Raw genomic sequence first — 13178 nt, forward strand, 5'->3', positions numbered from 1 at the left:
TACTCTGGTTTACAGATTTAATGAATGTAACCGAAGAAGTTACAATTAAAATGACCCAACGTTTCGACATTCCTGTCTAGTGCCTTCATCAGGGGTGATCTAAACGCTGCAACGAGAGGTCCTTTTATATGATCACTAATTAGCTGCCTGTTTTCTGACGAGGTGTAAATAGGCGTCAGGAAGTAGGCCGCCATCGTCACGATTTAAAGGAGCGTGGGCGGAGTAATATGCCAAGCATCCAAACAAAGGCGCTGGCGGTAACGCCGATTAGTGGTGATAATTTTAGAATTATCCCGCCCAATTGTATGGTTAGTTAGGCATGTGTGCTCCCATAAAGCTGAATTTTTCTTTTTGCAAAAGAAAACCGCTTTTTGACCATTTCTTGATAGGTATCTAGATCACACTTTGATTTCCTTGAATGGGCAACTCGCTGCTAACATGTACTCTTTGATTTCTAATGATCTTTTATTTTGTGACCAAAGGGGAAGGTGGTGGGATGGGAAGGGGGGTCGTAAGGATACAGTACAGAGTCTTGAGGGGGTGATCAGGTCAATTTATCATAGAAGAACCAAAGTACTCCTACCCCCACCCCCTCCCCCAGGTGATGAATAATGACCAGCCTCCACTTAGTTATTTATTCATATGTTTTTGTTATTCTTTTATTCTATTTATTTATTTATTTATTTATTCATTTTTTTTAATTACTTTTTTTTTTCACTAAGGGAGAGTACCAGAAGGAATTATTTTACCTCACCTATCTGGGGTCAGTTCCAATCAACCTTTGCCTTGCATTCATTTGGATGAGGTTCGGTATCCTGCTCTATCGTGAAGTGAGAAAGAAGTTTGAGAGAAGGGTAGGTCACATGTGAGGAACACGGCGCACAGCAGTTTAACATCGGGCATGCGCGAGGTGATCAATTTTGGCTAGCCGTGCGCCAATTTCCGCCTTAAAGGATAGCATAAGAAACCACCACTCTCTCGCAAAATAAGCGAAAGAAAATTGAAACGTTCCTGGAGATCTGCATAAGGAAACAAGATACGTAACGATAATGTATATCGCTGAGTTGAAACGATATATCGCCCAAGACAAAACTTGTTTGAATGTTTCAGTACTCTATCGCGATTGTCTTAACAACAGCTTCTACTTTACAGAGCCATACGACAAGTCCAAATAAAAAACAACCAAACATCCTGAAATGCGGGAAAATGTGGGTGACCAAGTCGTGATTGGTTTTAGTTTTGAATCTGATTGGTTGAAAGAGTGGTGCGAGTTTTCTGGACCAATAACAGAGCGAAGTAAAGCATTAACAAAGCGATAATGGTTACTTTCGACATTTACAAGACAAGTGTTTCTATGGCACGATATTTCGTCGATAATTCTCTATTTTGGTGATAATCTTCTCACAGTTTTGAACGTTGGCTATAAAAACCTGTCCATGGATTGAGATTGGGGAGGAGTTACTGCTTGCTCCCTCTCTGTACTTCATAACTTGTCTGGAACCATCCCCAGATAAGGTTAATTGTTGTTAAAGTTTGCGTGGAGGCTTTTACTGCTGATAAAATATCATTAACTTTTCTTTTCTAGGGTGGCGACGAAATCTGTGGAACGCGTTTGGCCAGAGAAACGGAGATCGCTCACATGACGAAACTCCTGTATCCAGGATCAATTTCGTGCGCGGTTAAAATTGATAATCTAGCAGGGTTGGATACCAAACTCTGACAATATACTGCATATAAATTTTATGCAGATCAATAGTTGTAAAATGGGTTTTTTCCCACAGTAGGATTATTCGCATGAGATCTCTATCGCCTGACAGCTTATGAGGGAAAAGCCTGGATCGAAAATCAAGCACAGAATTCTCAGGAAAATAACAGTATTCTCTCAGTAGAAATCAGCCGGGCATCAAAAACTTAACCACAAGACACGTTTCTTTATTTTACAATCTGTACATAGGCTATTCACGTTACGCACTGTATATCACTAATTAGTATTGAATATCAATCTCGGATTGAGCTCTTTAAGATTGAAACTATAAAATGAGAGTTAACCAAATATGTCACTGTTGACGAGTTGACTAATAGTGTTGGCGAGCTGACATGTCGGAGAAGTGACCTGGTACAGAATACATCTATCAGCGTTGTTTTTTTAAGGGACTAGCCTGACACTATACGGTTGTAAACAAAGAGGACAAAAACACCAGCCTATCTTGTTGCTAAGTTTTCTACGATTTGTTGGTTAATTCTATACCCATAAGATTTGTCGCATGGGATTTTCTCTGCGTTTTGATTGACTCAGACACCGCACTCATAACTGCTGCGCGTTATGGAATAACTTAGATACTACACCCTGATTGGTTAAAACCCTACCGTTTATTGTACTGGTTAAGCCATCAGCTTTGTTCTAAGTTATACTGTAAAAGCAATAGACCGCAATTTTTATAGGTTTACCAGTGTGAAAACCCACCTGGGATGTTAAAAGAACGCGGGAAAAATTTGTTAATAAAGAGCCTGGGGCGAGTGATTTACAAACTTTTGTCGTGTTCTCCCAACAACTCAAGTAGGTTACTATGCCGGTACACCGATAGAAAGTTCGGTCTGTTGCTCAAATAGAAATCTTGCACTCTTATTGTTAAATAGTGAAGGATTAGCGAGGCCAGTCAGACTGCAGAACTTTTGACTAAACGCTTTTAGATTTGTACTTGAATCTTTTAATTTACCTATTACTCTTTGTGATTGGTCTGGGAAGCGCTCCAATGGATTCCTTTGGCCCACGTGTAAGGCTGTCATGTTTGGTTGAAAAGAACGTGTACGTAAAGAAAAGAGCTGCCATTGATACATACATTGGTGATGAATAAATCAAGTGACATATTTCTTTCGTTTTTGCATAAGCTCATTCAGATGATCATGATTTTCTAATTACTCCAGATCGGTGTTATACTTTCCTTTTGTGTTGCTGCAAACAGGGGGAATATGGTTGGATTAAACTGGTTTTCAAGGCGGCTTCGTCGCTTCTACAAACCAAGGAAATGTAAAGATATTTTGTTCGCGCCATGTCTTTGAGCCATGAACAGGAACCATTTGAATAAGGAGATGATTTAAATGACACTCAGTCGTTTGTTGAAAAAATTTGTTTTAACTTTATCTGAATTTCACGTTTAGATTTCAAATTTTCGACGCAATTCATTTCAGCAACATTGGTTAGCGCTTTAACGATCTTTCAGGTGAGTTGGATAATTTTTATCGATACTGTGATGGCAGAATGACTGACTGTCTGACTGACTGACTGTGCGACTTGCTTAAGGAGTGAATAACACTATCTGCTCCATCATCATCGTCACCGTGGTCATTAGTTTATCACGCTTATTAATGTTTTTGTGTTTGATTTCTTTTCTCATACATACCTACATACATAAATGCATTTTATGTATTACTTTCGAGACAGATTCAAAGTTTCCAGCCCACAGGTAACTCGAGTGCTATTCTCTCCAATTCTGGGGACAGAGTGCCAGCAGTTGAGTTGACAATCAAGAGCTTTGTTTATAAAATTTGTCAGAGACAGAAGATTAGGTGTGATAAGAACGGATCTCAGAAATATTGTGGAAGAGTTTTTGAATGTTACAAAGTGCAAATCTTTGTCTGGAGTCAAACATCAAATTAGCTGCAAGTTCATAGCAGGAGAATTTTAATGGTAAAACAACCGCGTTAGTTCATAGAGGAATTACATGCTGGTGCTCTCTTGTAATGTGTTACTTTCTACTCAGGTTTTCATGGCAGTTCTTTCCTTAATGAACGTGATAAGAAGGGTATATATTGAAAAATACAAAACTCTATGGTGACACCAGCTCGGCTAATTCTGTAGACGTCCATTATGGTAAGTTTTTCTGTCTGTAAACAAGAAACTAGCTCGTTCCAGGTGTTCAGTTAGGAAACCATGTGTGGAAGTAAATTCAAAGCACGATGATATCGACGGAGCGAATGACAGAATGTTTGAGTCGAGTCGAAAAAAACTGAACAAGGAATTGGTAGTAGGGAGCACGACCTGGCTCAAATCTTGCTGATTTCTATACTACCCGACCCAAACCTCCCTCCTGTTTTCTAGCCAATCCAAACCTCCTGTAGCGTTGCAGTCGTGTCTTCCGTTGTAGCTATGTCTTCACACTTAGTAATCAACAGAATGTGGTTTTATTATTTTCCAACCAAAGTGCGTTGTAACCGTGTTTTCTGCGTGTCACTTCCCATCTAGGGGAGAGAAGCAATGCAAAAGTGTAAGAAGATCGTAAAGATTTCCTTGCTCGAAGTTTGAAAGTTTCAAAAGGGGTAAATTCTGTGAAATTGATTCTATAGGTGGAATAAATCCTACGGACTTACCGTAACCAAATTTACACCGATTTTCCATTTGATCAGTAAATTCTAGAAAAACGGGGTAAATTCTGAGAAATTCATCCTTTAAGTGGAATATATCCTATGGACTTGCCTTAGCTGTCTTTACACCGATTTTCTATTTGATCATTGTGTGAATTTGTCATAAACGGGTAAATTATGACAAATCTACCCACAAGTACAATATATCCTAAAATGATTTAGAAATAGTACTAAAAAAGAGATGTGTTTAGGTGATGGGATGGAAAACGAGCATGGCTCAGGGGTTAGTGTATGTTCGTGAACGGCTACCGTACTGGCTTTCATGTGGCGCACGTGCTCATAAGTTTCTGTGAGGAATTTGGTTTTCAAAGATCATTGTCTTTCAGATCACTGAGCTTGAAGCGCTCTGTGGAATAACAACAGAGCGCTCTAGATTTGTGACAGTATGAAGTATGCGGCTAGGTGTAAAAGCTAACATCAGTGGAACCGCAATAAAATCACAATCTACTACTACAACCTTTTTTAACGGAAGGCTCAGTGCGATACAGCAAAAACCCACAGTATTCCAAATAAATAACTGAATGTCAAACTTCTGTGACTGAAGAAAGACTTCGTGACGCAGACAAATAATCACAACTTTGACCTCTCAGCCGATCTCAACTCTGGCAGATCAGGATGAAGCGTCAAAAAGTATATAATTTTGCGTTGACGAATCATAATCTATGATCCTCAACTATTAAAGAAAATAAAACCATTATGATATGACATCACATTGAGCTTTTGTCTTAGCTTGTGGATAAAATGTTGTCATTAGAGTCGTAAGTCGAGCAATGAAAAGTGTAAATAAAGCAAGACTGCAGGGAAGTAATGTGTGTGAGAGAAAGGCCAATGATCTGGTGTGCAATGACCATGCAGATAGCAAGTTTTCATAAAATCAGCAGGAAGTTGTTCATCCGTTGTTACTGGAAAATACTGCTCAAATTTTCCACTTATCCCGACCCCCTTGAATGAGTACTTTTGCTTAAAGACAGAATTACAACGGAGTCTCTTAACCAGTCCCAAGCCGCGCGCTGCTCGATAGATCACAAGATATGATTGGCCACTGTATGTCATTACGTCAGAGGACATATCTACCATAAGGGAGCATAAGAGCAACGGTACAACCTCCCTCCTGTTTTCAATCCGACCCAAACCTGTTTCCTGTTTTCGACCCGAGTCAAACCTCTTTCCCGTTTTCTACCCGATCCAAACTTTCCTAAAACAGACCAACAAGAAAGGAAAAACAAACCCGAGCAGACACACCAACCAAAAAGAAAAATATACAATCCTAACTCAGGGCTTCAAACAACCGCTCTGTCCAGTCTCTGTCAGTCTCTGAACAGTTATGTCTACGTGAATGCACAGTTCCTTCAAACGAATGAATTCCTCTTTTGCAATGATTGCTTGGCTAGTCGTTGTAGTCAGGAGGGATCCTGGAACAACAAATCCATTTTCCAGTCTTTTGGATGCTTTTCAAATAAACATCAAAGCCCTGTTCCTTACATTTTAATGTTCATCAAAAACAAAAACAAAAAAATAAAGAAAAGAGCCTTGTCCCTAACAAGCGCCCTGTTTCGAGTAAGCGCCCTGTTTCGAGTAAGCGCCCTTTCTTGAAGTACCAAAAGTATGTAAGCGCCTGGGCGCTAAATCGAATCATTGCGGCATGACGATGATGACGATGATAGCTCTAGTATTTAAGATACTAATAATAATAATAATGATGATGATGATGATGATGATGACAATAGTAGTGATGGGGAAAATAATAACCTTGAAGATGATAAGGATAACACAAGAAGATGACAGAAATGTAACGATGATGATAGAAAACGGAAGATTTTCAAGAACTCTAGACCCGGAAAAATGAGTGTGAGTGCTTGGTTGGACCTTAAGACTTCTGTTTACGGATTAGTGCACAAATTTATAACGAGAAGAAATTCGTTGACGAATCAAGCCTTATCCTTGCTAGGGGAAGAGTCTCCGATTTTCTGGATATCAGAGAGAGTACACATTGATTGGTATAAGAAAATGAATTTGATGTCACACAGTATCTTAAATGCAAATCTTCTGTTTGTTCCTTTGTTCGTTCGAATGATCGACATCAATATCTGAGTAATTGCCACCTACCCCTCCCCTAACCCAACAACAGTCAACCGATAACAAGTTAGGGTTAATGTTGGTTTAGGGGGGAGGGGTGGGGGCGCAATTTCTTAGATACTGACATTGACCCTGTTTGAACATGATACAGATGTACTAAAGAAATACGCAATAGTAGGGATAATAAATTCTGAGAATAAAGTTTACTTGATCCTATTTAACGTTTTTTCCCCAGTTACTTTTATTCTCCTACAGAGTTGTCGCGTTTGAGTGAATGTTTACTGTAGATTCATGAAACGACACCTTTATGTTGTTGCCAAAACTTAAATTTGAAGAGGTTTAGATTGTTTATGATTAAACCATGGTTGAGAGTCAACGCGGTCGCTAAAGGGAAGTAATAGTATTTCATGAACCTGAAAATTTTAAGTCACTGTTGATACTATAAGGTGAGCTCGTAATTTCGCAATGCTGTTGGTACAAATGTGATCTCACCATGAAGCTCTTTGATGTTTTTATCTTCGAATCTTTACTAGATTTTGGCACCCTGAAAAGTTTTCTATCAACTGTGGCTGCTGCTCTGGCAATCGTTTTCAATCGAAAGTATTGCTCAGCCCAGAATTATGGAAACATTTGAAAGAAACCGGAATTGCTTTGTTGTAAGTTTTACCAATGTATATGTTGTATCGATTTGAATCTTAAAAATGAGAAACAAGATGCAGTAACATATTTGCAGGATCTGAATTTCGTGGCTAAGCTGGTTTTATAATTATAATTATAATTTCATAATTGTTGTGAGACGCGATCTAGTGCTCATGGAATGTTGTTTTTAAAGACCCACTTTGGCCTTGGCTATTTTTCTTGTGTTGTTCCAGCTGTTTATAACACATTTCGTCTTCCGTGACTCGACTTATATTGTTGTATATCAGTCTGAGCTGAATCTCTTGTTGTGTGATACGCACGCCCTGAACAACTGATCTACTCATGACAAACACGTGTAGGCATTTATGACTAGTACTAGGTCTGACAGAGTGCAGTCCAATTAGGTCCGCAATTCATTAAATGATTGACAAGATTATTATAGCACGCGTATAACGCGTATAGTCACACAGGCATGTTGCATGAACCGTACACTGTTCCATTAGTGCACTAATCAAAACTATAGCGAAATTCGCGAACGTGATTGGTAATCACCAGCCTGATTTAAGCACTAATAGGAAAGTGTCATGTTTGTAATTGGACACTTAACACGTCATGCCTGTGTAAGTGGACAGAACGCGTCATGTACTGTTGTCTAAAATTTCGCCGAGTAACTGTTTAACTGTTTTTTAACGAAAACGTAGAACCACAACCGATGTCTAGTTTCTTTGTCAAATTTTGGTACGACTACAGATCGTATTGGACTCCGCTAGGTCCTATTTGGCTGTTTATGACCAATGGTGTAGCAAATTTTACTATTGTTTTAATTGTATCTGGCATATGCTATTGTATGTTTAGTGGTCAACTCACGCCTCGCCGAGAGAACGTTCAATACAAAGCTGCAGTAGATTAATTGAACATCGCCGACAGAGACATCTGTGATAAGGAGATTTTTGGCATATATCTACATTTTTATCGTTGTTTGGGTGTTTATTGTTGTTATTCATTTTGTTGTCGTGGTGATGGGTGTTGTTGTTTTCGTTCCTGTGATGGTTGTTGTTGTTGCTGTAGTTGTGGTTGTTGGTTTGTTGTGTGTTGTACTGGTTGCATCCAGGTTGATTAATAATTATCTTAAATTAACATCTTGCTTATGGGTCACTTAGCTTAAAATATTCAGCCCGTATCGTGTACACTTTATTTTTGGTCTCTTTCTCTCTTTTTCAGGCGGCTAATCTCCATCATGTCGTACCTTTTCTTCTTCTACAACATAATTCTTGGATTTTTTTCTGCTTTTATGCGAATTCTGAAGACATGCTTTTAGGAGTGATTTTCATCTCACGTATCGATCGAACATTACTGATGCAGGGTTTTCAGGCTTGGGACAAAGGTACGTAGTACGCACCCAGTACAAGCAATTTATAACTGGCAGAGGCTATGTGAAGGGAGATAAACAACGTACAGACCTATTATGCTGCCATGTTGTTCGCTATTTCCTAAAACAGCCTTTTAACTAATGAAATTAATGTTTATAAGACTTCAGCGACGAAAGGAAAGGAAAGCAGAAGTTCCTCAGTGACAAGATCCAACAAATTGCCTAGAAAGCAGCAAACGGTAGTGGCTCAGTAGCGATTCGTAATTGCTTCACGTCTGATTGTTCGATCGAGAGGGTTGCATGAGATTTATAGAGTTGTCGTTGTGCTAACCAAAGCATAACCTATGGGATCCTGGACAACCTTCGACTCTCACTTCAAAGTTTCTTAATTTTCTTTCTAGCTTTTGTCGCATACCTTGGTTTTGTGACTGTGCTGGTTGCCCACAGACACCCCGTGATGCTAGTGTTCTGTCAGTCGCTTATTGACAGACAAAAAGATCATCAGCTCCTGCAAGAGCGTAAGTAAACTGTCTCCAGAATCACGACTCGGCTGGGGTGATGCATTCCTAGGATTCTGATTTGCTTGATTGATAATCAGACAGATGAGTGTGCACACGAATGGGCAACTGTAGCTTAGAGACAATTGGCACGTTTGTTTCCTTGATAAAATCAAAACACAGCGCTGTTTATGCACTGGCAACCGGCACTCAGCAACCAATCAGAACACCAGAAAAGATCTTTTCACGGAGGGCAAGAAATACATAATTTTCTTTTGTTAAGCGGTGTTATTAGTGTGAAATCGTGGAGAATTTGGCAGAAAACATAACCCATTCCCCAAGTTAGATTTGATAAAAATGGGTACTATTGAGAAGAAACTTACGATGCGAGCTATGTTCGGTTTGTTGCTATTCATTTCATATCCATTCTGTGGTCACGCGGGAATATTAAAAGTTAGCCTTTCTTTTCTGCCACTTTGCAGAGTTTTTTGAGGAACTAACACGTATCTCACTGACAGTTACTTTCCAAGCCGACCATTAAAAAGATGATTGCATTCTGGGTGATATAGAACAGTTTTAGGCCTTTCATGAGGAGAAAAAGAAACATCCCTACGTGTGTAACCTTTTTTTTACCTTGAATCTGAAGTGCTTTAGTATTTCGTTCTTAACGTTAAAATTAGTTTTCAAGTACCGTGTGTTAAGCCATCTATTTTGTCGCCGGATCTCCAACAGAGCTCGTATATTGTAGGTTTGGCATCGAGGCAGGACGCTCTGAGGCTTTGTAATATTTGTTTTAAATGACTTTTAACAAAAACTTTTTCGCGATAGTGAAGGAAAAAAAGACATTTTGTCTCCCTTCTTACTCAAAGTACGAAAGAAATTTCTATCTTTTGGCCAATTTTCTCTATTGCTATGATTTCTTTGTTGTCATGAACTAATTTTTTGAAGGGTAATTAACTTGAAATATTCGACGAAGTCCCTCCAGATCTCGTCCAAACCTCTCAAACACAGCCTATATTGCCGTTCCTCTCTCTTTGTCGTTCAGGCTTTAGTCGGAAGCCCCGTCCGCGGCGCATGTCTCAAAAGGCTGTCGACCGCTGGTTCCTGGCTGTGACTCTCCTACGCAACCCATCTTTCATCAAGTACTGCCGCCAAGGCCGCCATTTCATGGCATCTGTTGTGACTCTTGGAAGCGTCAACTTTGACGTTCCAGTGTAAAACTTTGAGACTAACTCAGAAGGAAGAACACTTCTTTCTTTATGGTTCACTTTTCCGGAGATCTGCTATAGCTTGGGGTAAAGGTCATCCTCGTTTGTTACCAAAGTATAATATAGTCTGTATCTGGGTGTTGCTGTTGTTGTTTTTTTTTGTATTTTAAATTTTTGAGTCAAAATGTTACTCCCCTGATGAAAGCTATTCTAAATTATGGGCTAAACTTTATTGAACACGTAGATTGTGGTAGAGAAGTGAGCAAGGAAGCACAAAAAGTACTTATTGAAAAACAATTTTAAATTGTAGATTTTTATTGCTGGCTTCGGAAATGGGAATTATATTATCCAGCAAACATGGAGAGGCAAATGGTAACATTTGCAATTTCAGATGAGTTTTTTTTGTAAATCTATTTCTCTGTAAACGATAATGAATTCTAAATGTTGATTAATGTTCTTTGGTACATTTGAATTTGATGGTTTTTTTTAAAAGATAATATATCAGGTATTGGAAAGTAATATATACAAAATGAGCAAGCAGTTTACGTTAGGCTTAAAGCCAAGTATATAGGAAGGTTGCTTAGGCGTTTTAAGCGGAAGTTTTTTCTTTTTTTGATTTATTTTTAGTTTGTTTGTTTGTTTGTTGGGTTTTTTTTTCTCTTTTTTTTGTTGTTGTTTTTTTCCTTTAACTATTATGAAAGTAAGAAAAGTAAAAATTGGCGCACGATACCAAATAACGTTGTGAATTAATGAGGTTCTTGATTAGGGGAAAGACTTGGAAGGTGTGGGTTTGGAACTGAGGAGCAAAGAACCAACGGCAAGAAAGAAAATACGTAGTTAACGGACAGCTGTGAGCATTAACCACATGAGTGTTTTGTCGAAGGCCGATTTCTCTCACACGTGCGAATATATTCATATACAACTAGCGAACTCCAACATCGTGAAGACCTCTGATCTTTCTCGAAAAGAACTAAGCGGAAGTGGAAAGTGAGGTGGAAGTGAAATATTGGATTGGCGGGACTACTGGCGAAACCGGATTTCATTCAATTTTGTTTGCTCGTTTTTATCCGCGCGGGGATCCCGGTTGAATTCCCGCTGGTTCCCTGGTACAAATCTCCTCACCGGCATCCCGAGAGAGATCCAGACAGGTGTCCCGTGGGAATCTCGGCGGAAACTTGCGAAAATACCGGCGTGCACTCCAGAGAATAATGACATCAAGGAACTCGTCTTCTTTGTTTCATAACTGACCATTTCATTCATTCACAAATTTACGACGACGGTACAATCGAGAAACCGTTTTTAACCCGTAACTGAGTGTTGTCACTGAGTGTTATCACCGTTTAATACAGGTTAACACTAACACTAACTTATCATTACTTTTTCATGTGAAGCTTATTTTAAAAATCGCTAAAAAGTTATCGAATAACATCAACAAAACGATGATGCAGCGTAAAAACAAAACAATTAATTAGAATTCTAACAGCTGGACCTCTTGGTAATTACTAAGGAAATGATTTGCGTAACTTTCTTGGGTAACATTTGTTAGATACAAACAGTCCTAAGAAGAAAGATAATTTGCAATGTGTTGAGGACATTTGAATTCTAAATACTAACACTGATTTCTGGAGACAAATATGGAATAAAGTTTACTTCAGAGAGAATTCGTCGTTTTATTCGAGTGGTTCCGCCCTAAGAAACCGTACCATACAACCCGAACAGGCCGATGGGACTCAGTCAAGGATGACCACAATCGCTTTATAGAGACCACCGCTGAAAAGCGGTGAAAGTGACCATGCATGAGAGGAAAAATTCGGGAATTTGACAACCGACCGCTTAACACAGGTTCGAGTACTAATTCCGAATTAGCTAATCAGCCCACGCTAAGTGCTCTATTCACGCTGTAGGGTGATCAGATGGAGTAGAGTTATGAAGCACGAGGGGAAAATCTAGGAAGACGAAAGAAGCCTAAGTCCAGCAATTACTCAGGGAAATTCTTATCCTTACCTTGTGAAATCGTAGCTCTAAGATTCTTGAGAATCTGTCCTGTAACCACGTAGCCGTTTATACTCCCAGCCCGGAGGGACAAACGGAACCTCGACTCACCCTCCCCCCCTTCCCATGGCTCTTTTTTGAAAATGATTTTAATACATGCTATCGTCAGTTGAGATGTTCTGCTGAAACATTTACGTTGTCGCAGTTTTTTAGATCTGCGGTGAAGTCAAAATATCAGGGCTTACTGACTTTTCGGAACCGGTACAAGGTACCAACGTGAGAAGGAAATTTATCCCTGCTTGCCTTAATATCGGTGAATATCTCGTAAGATATATATATATTTTTTTATTTTTTATTTTTTTTTCTGCGTGAGCTTCATTAAGCATCTCAGATTAAACAGAACAGGAATGCGTAGCGACAACACTCTTCCCATACCCGTCTCTCCCAGGTTGACCCTTACCTCCACGATTTTTCCACGGTTTGTTTTTCCCGGTTTTCCTTACCCCTCATAAACCAGCGCTCTAAATTCGAGTTTCAAATACTAAAAACGTTTTTATTTCACATCTTGCACGTCACTCAGTCGAGGGTCTCCATGGGGTTAACCGTTAGCCGTAAATCGGTCGAAAATCCAGCTATTAGGCGTAAAAATAGACAAATTTGAACCCTTTGTTGTTGAATAAATTAACTTTAAAAAATCTTTCCCTCTTACAATGTGTTTTTATTGTTATTCTGGGTTAGCTGCAACCGTTAGCCGTAAAAAGTTCTTATCGGTCGGCCCTCAGTTTTAAGAAAGTTTCGGTTTTTTTAACAGGCTGTTTTAGTTAAGTTTGCAATCGTGGAAAAAAATATCATAAATATTTTTTACACTCGGGGAACCACACCGACCTAGAGTACCTCCCATGATGAGGACGCTTTCTATCAACAGAATAAAGCACCATCTCCTAAAGTGAAGGGTAATTTCTTTTTTCTTGCCCC

At 39.2% G+C, this 13178-nt stretch overlaps 1 pseudogene; it reads left to right on the top strand.

Annotated features, from left to right (window-relative positions):
• Window positions 1–227: 227 nt before the first annotated feature.
• On the top strand, window positions 228–10221 carry LOC131774280 (stimulated by retinoic acid gene 6 protein-like; annotated as a pseudogene).
• Window positions 10222–13178: the final 2957 nt, after the last annotated feature.

The sequence above is a fragment of the Pocillopora verrucosa genome, chromosome 10 (genome assembly GCF_036669915.1).
Source record: "Pocillopora verrucosa isolate sample1 chromosome 10, ASM3666991v2, whole genome shotgun sequence".
NCBI lineage: Eukaryota > Metazoa > Cnidaria > Anthozoa > Scleractinia > Pocilloporidae > Pocillopora > Pocillopora verrucosa.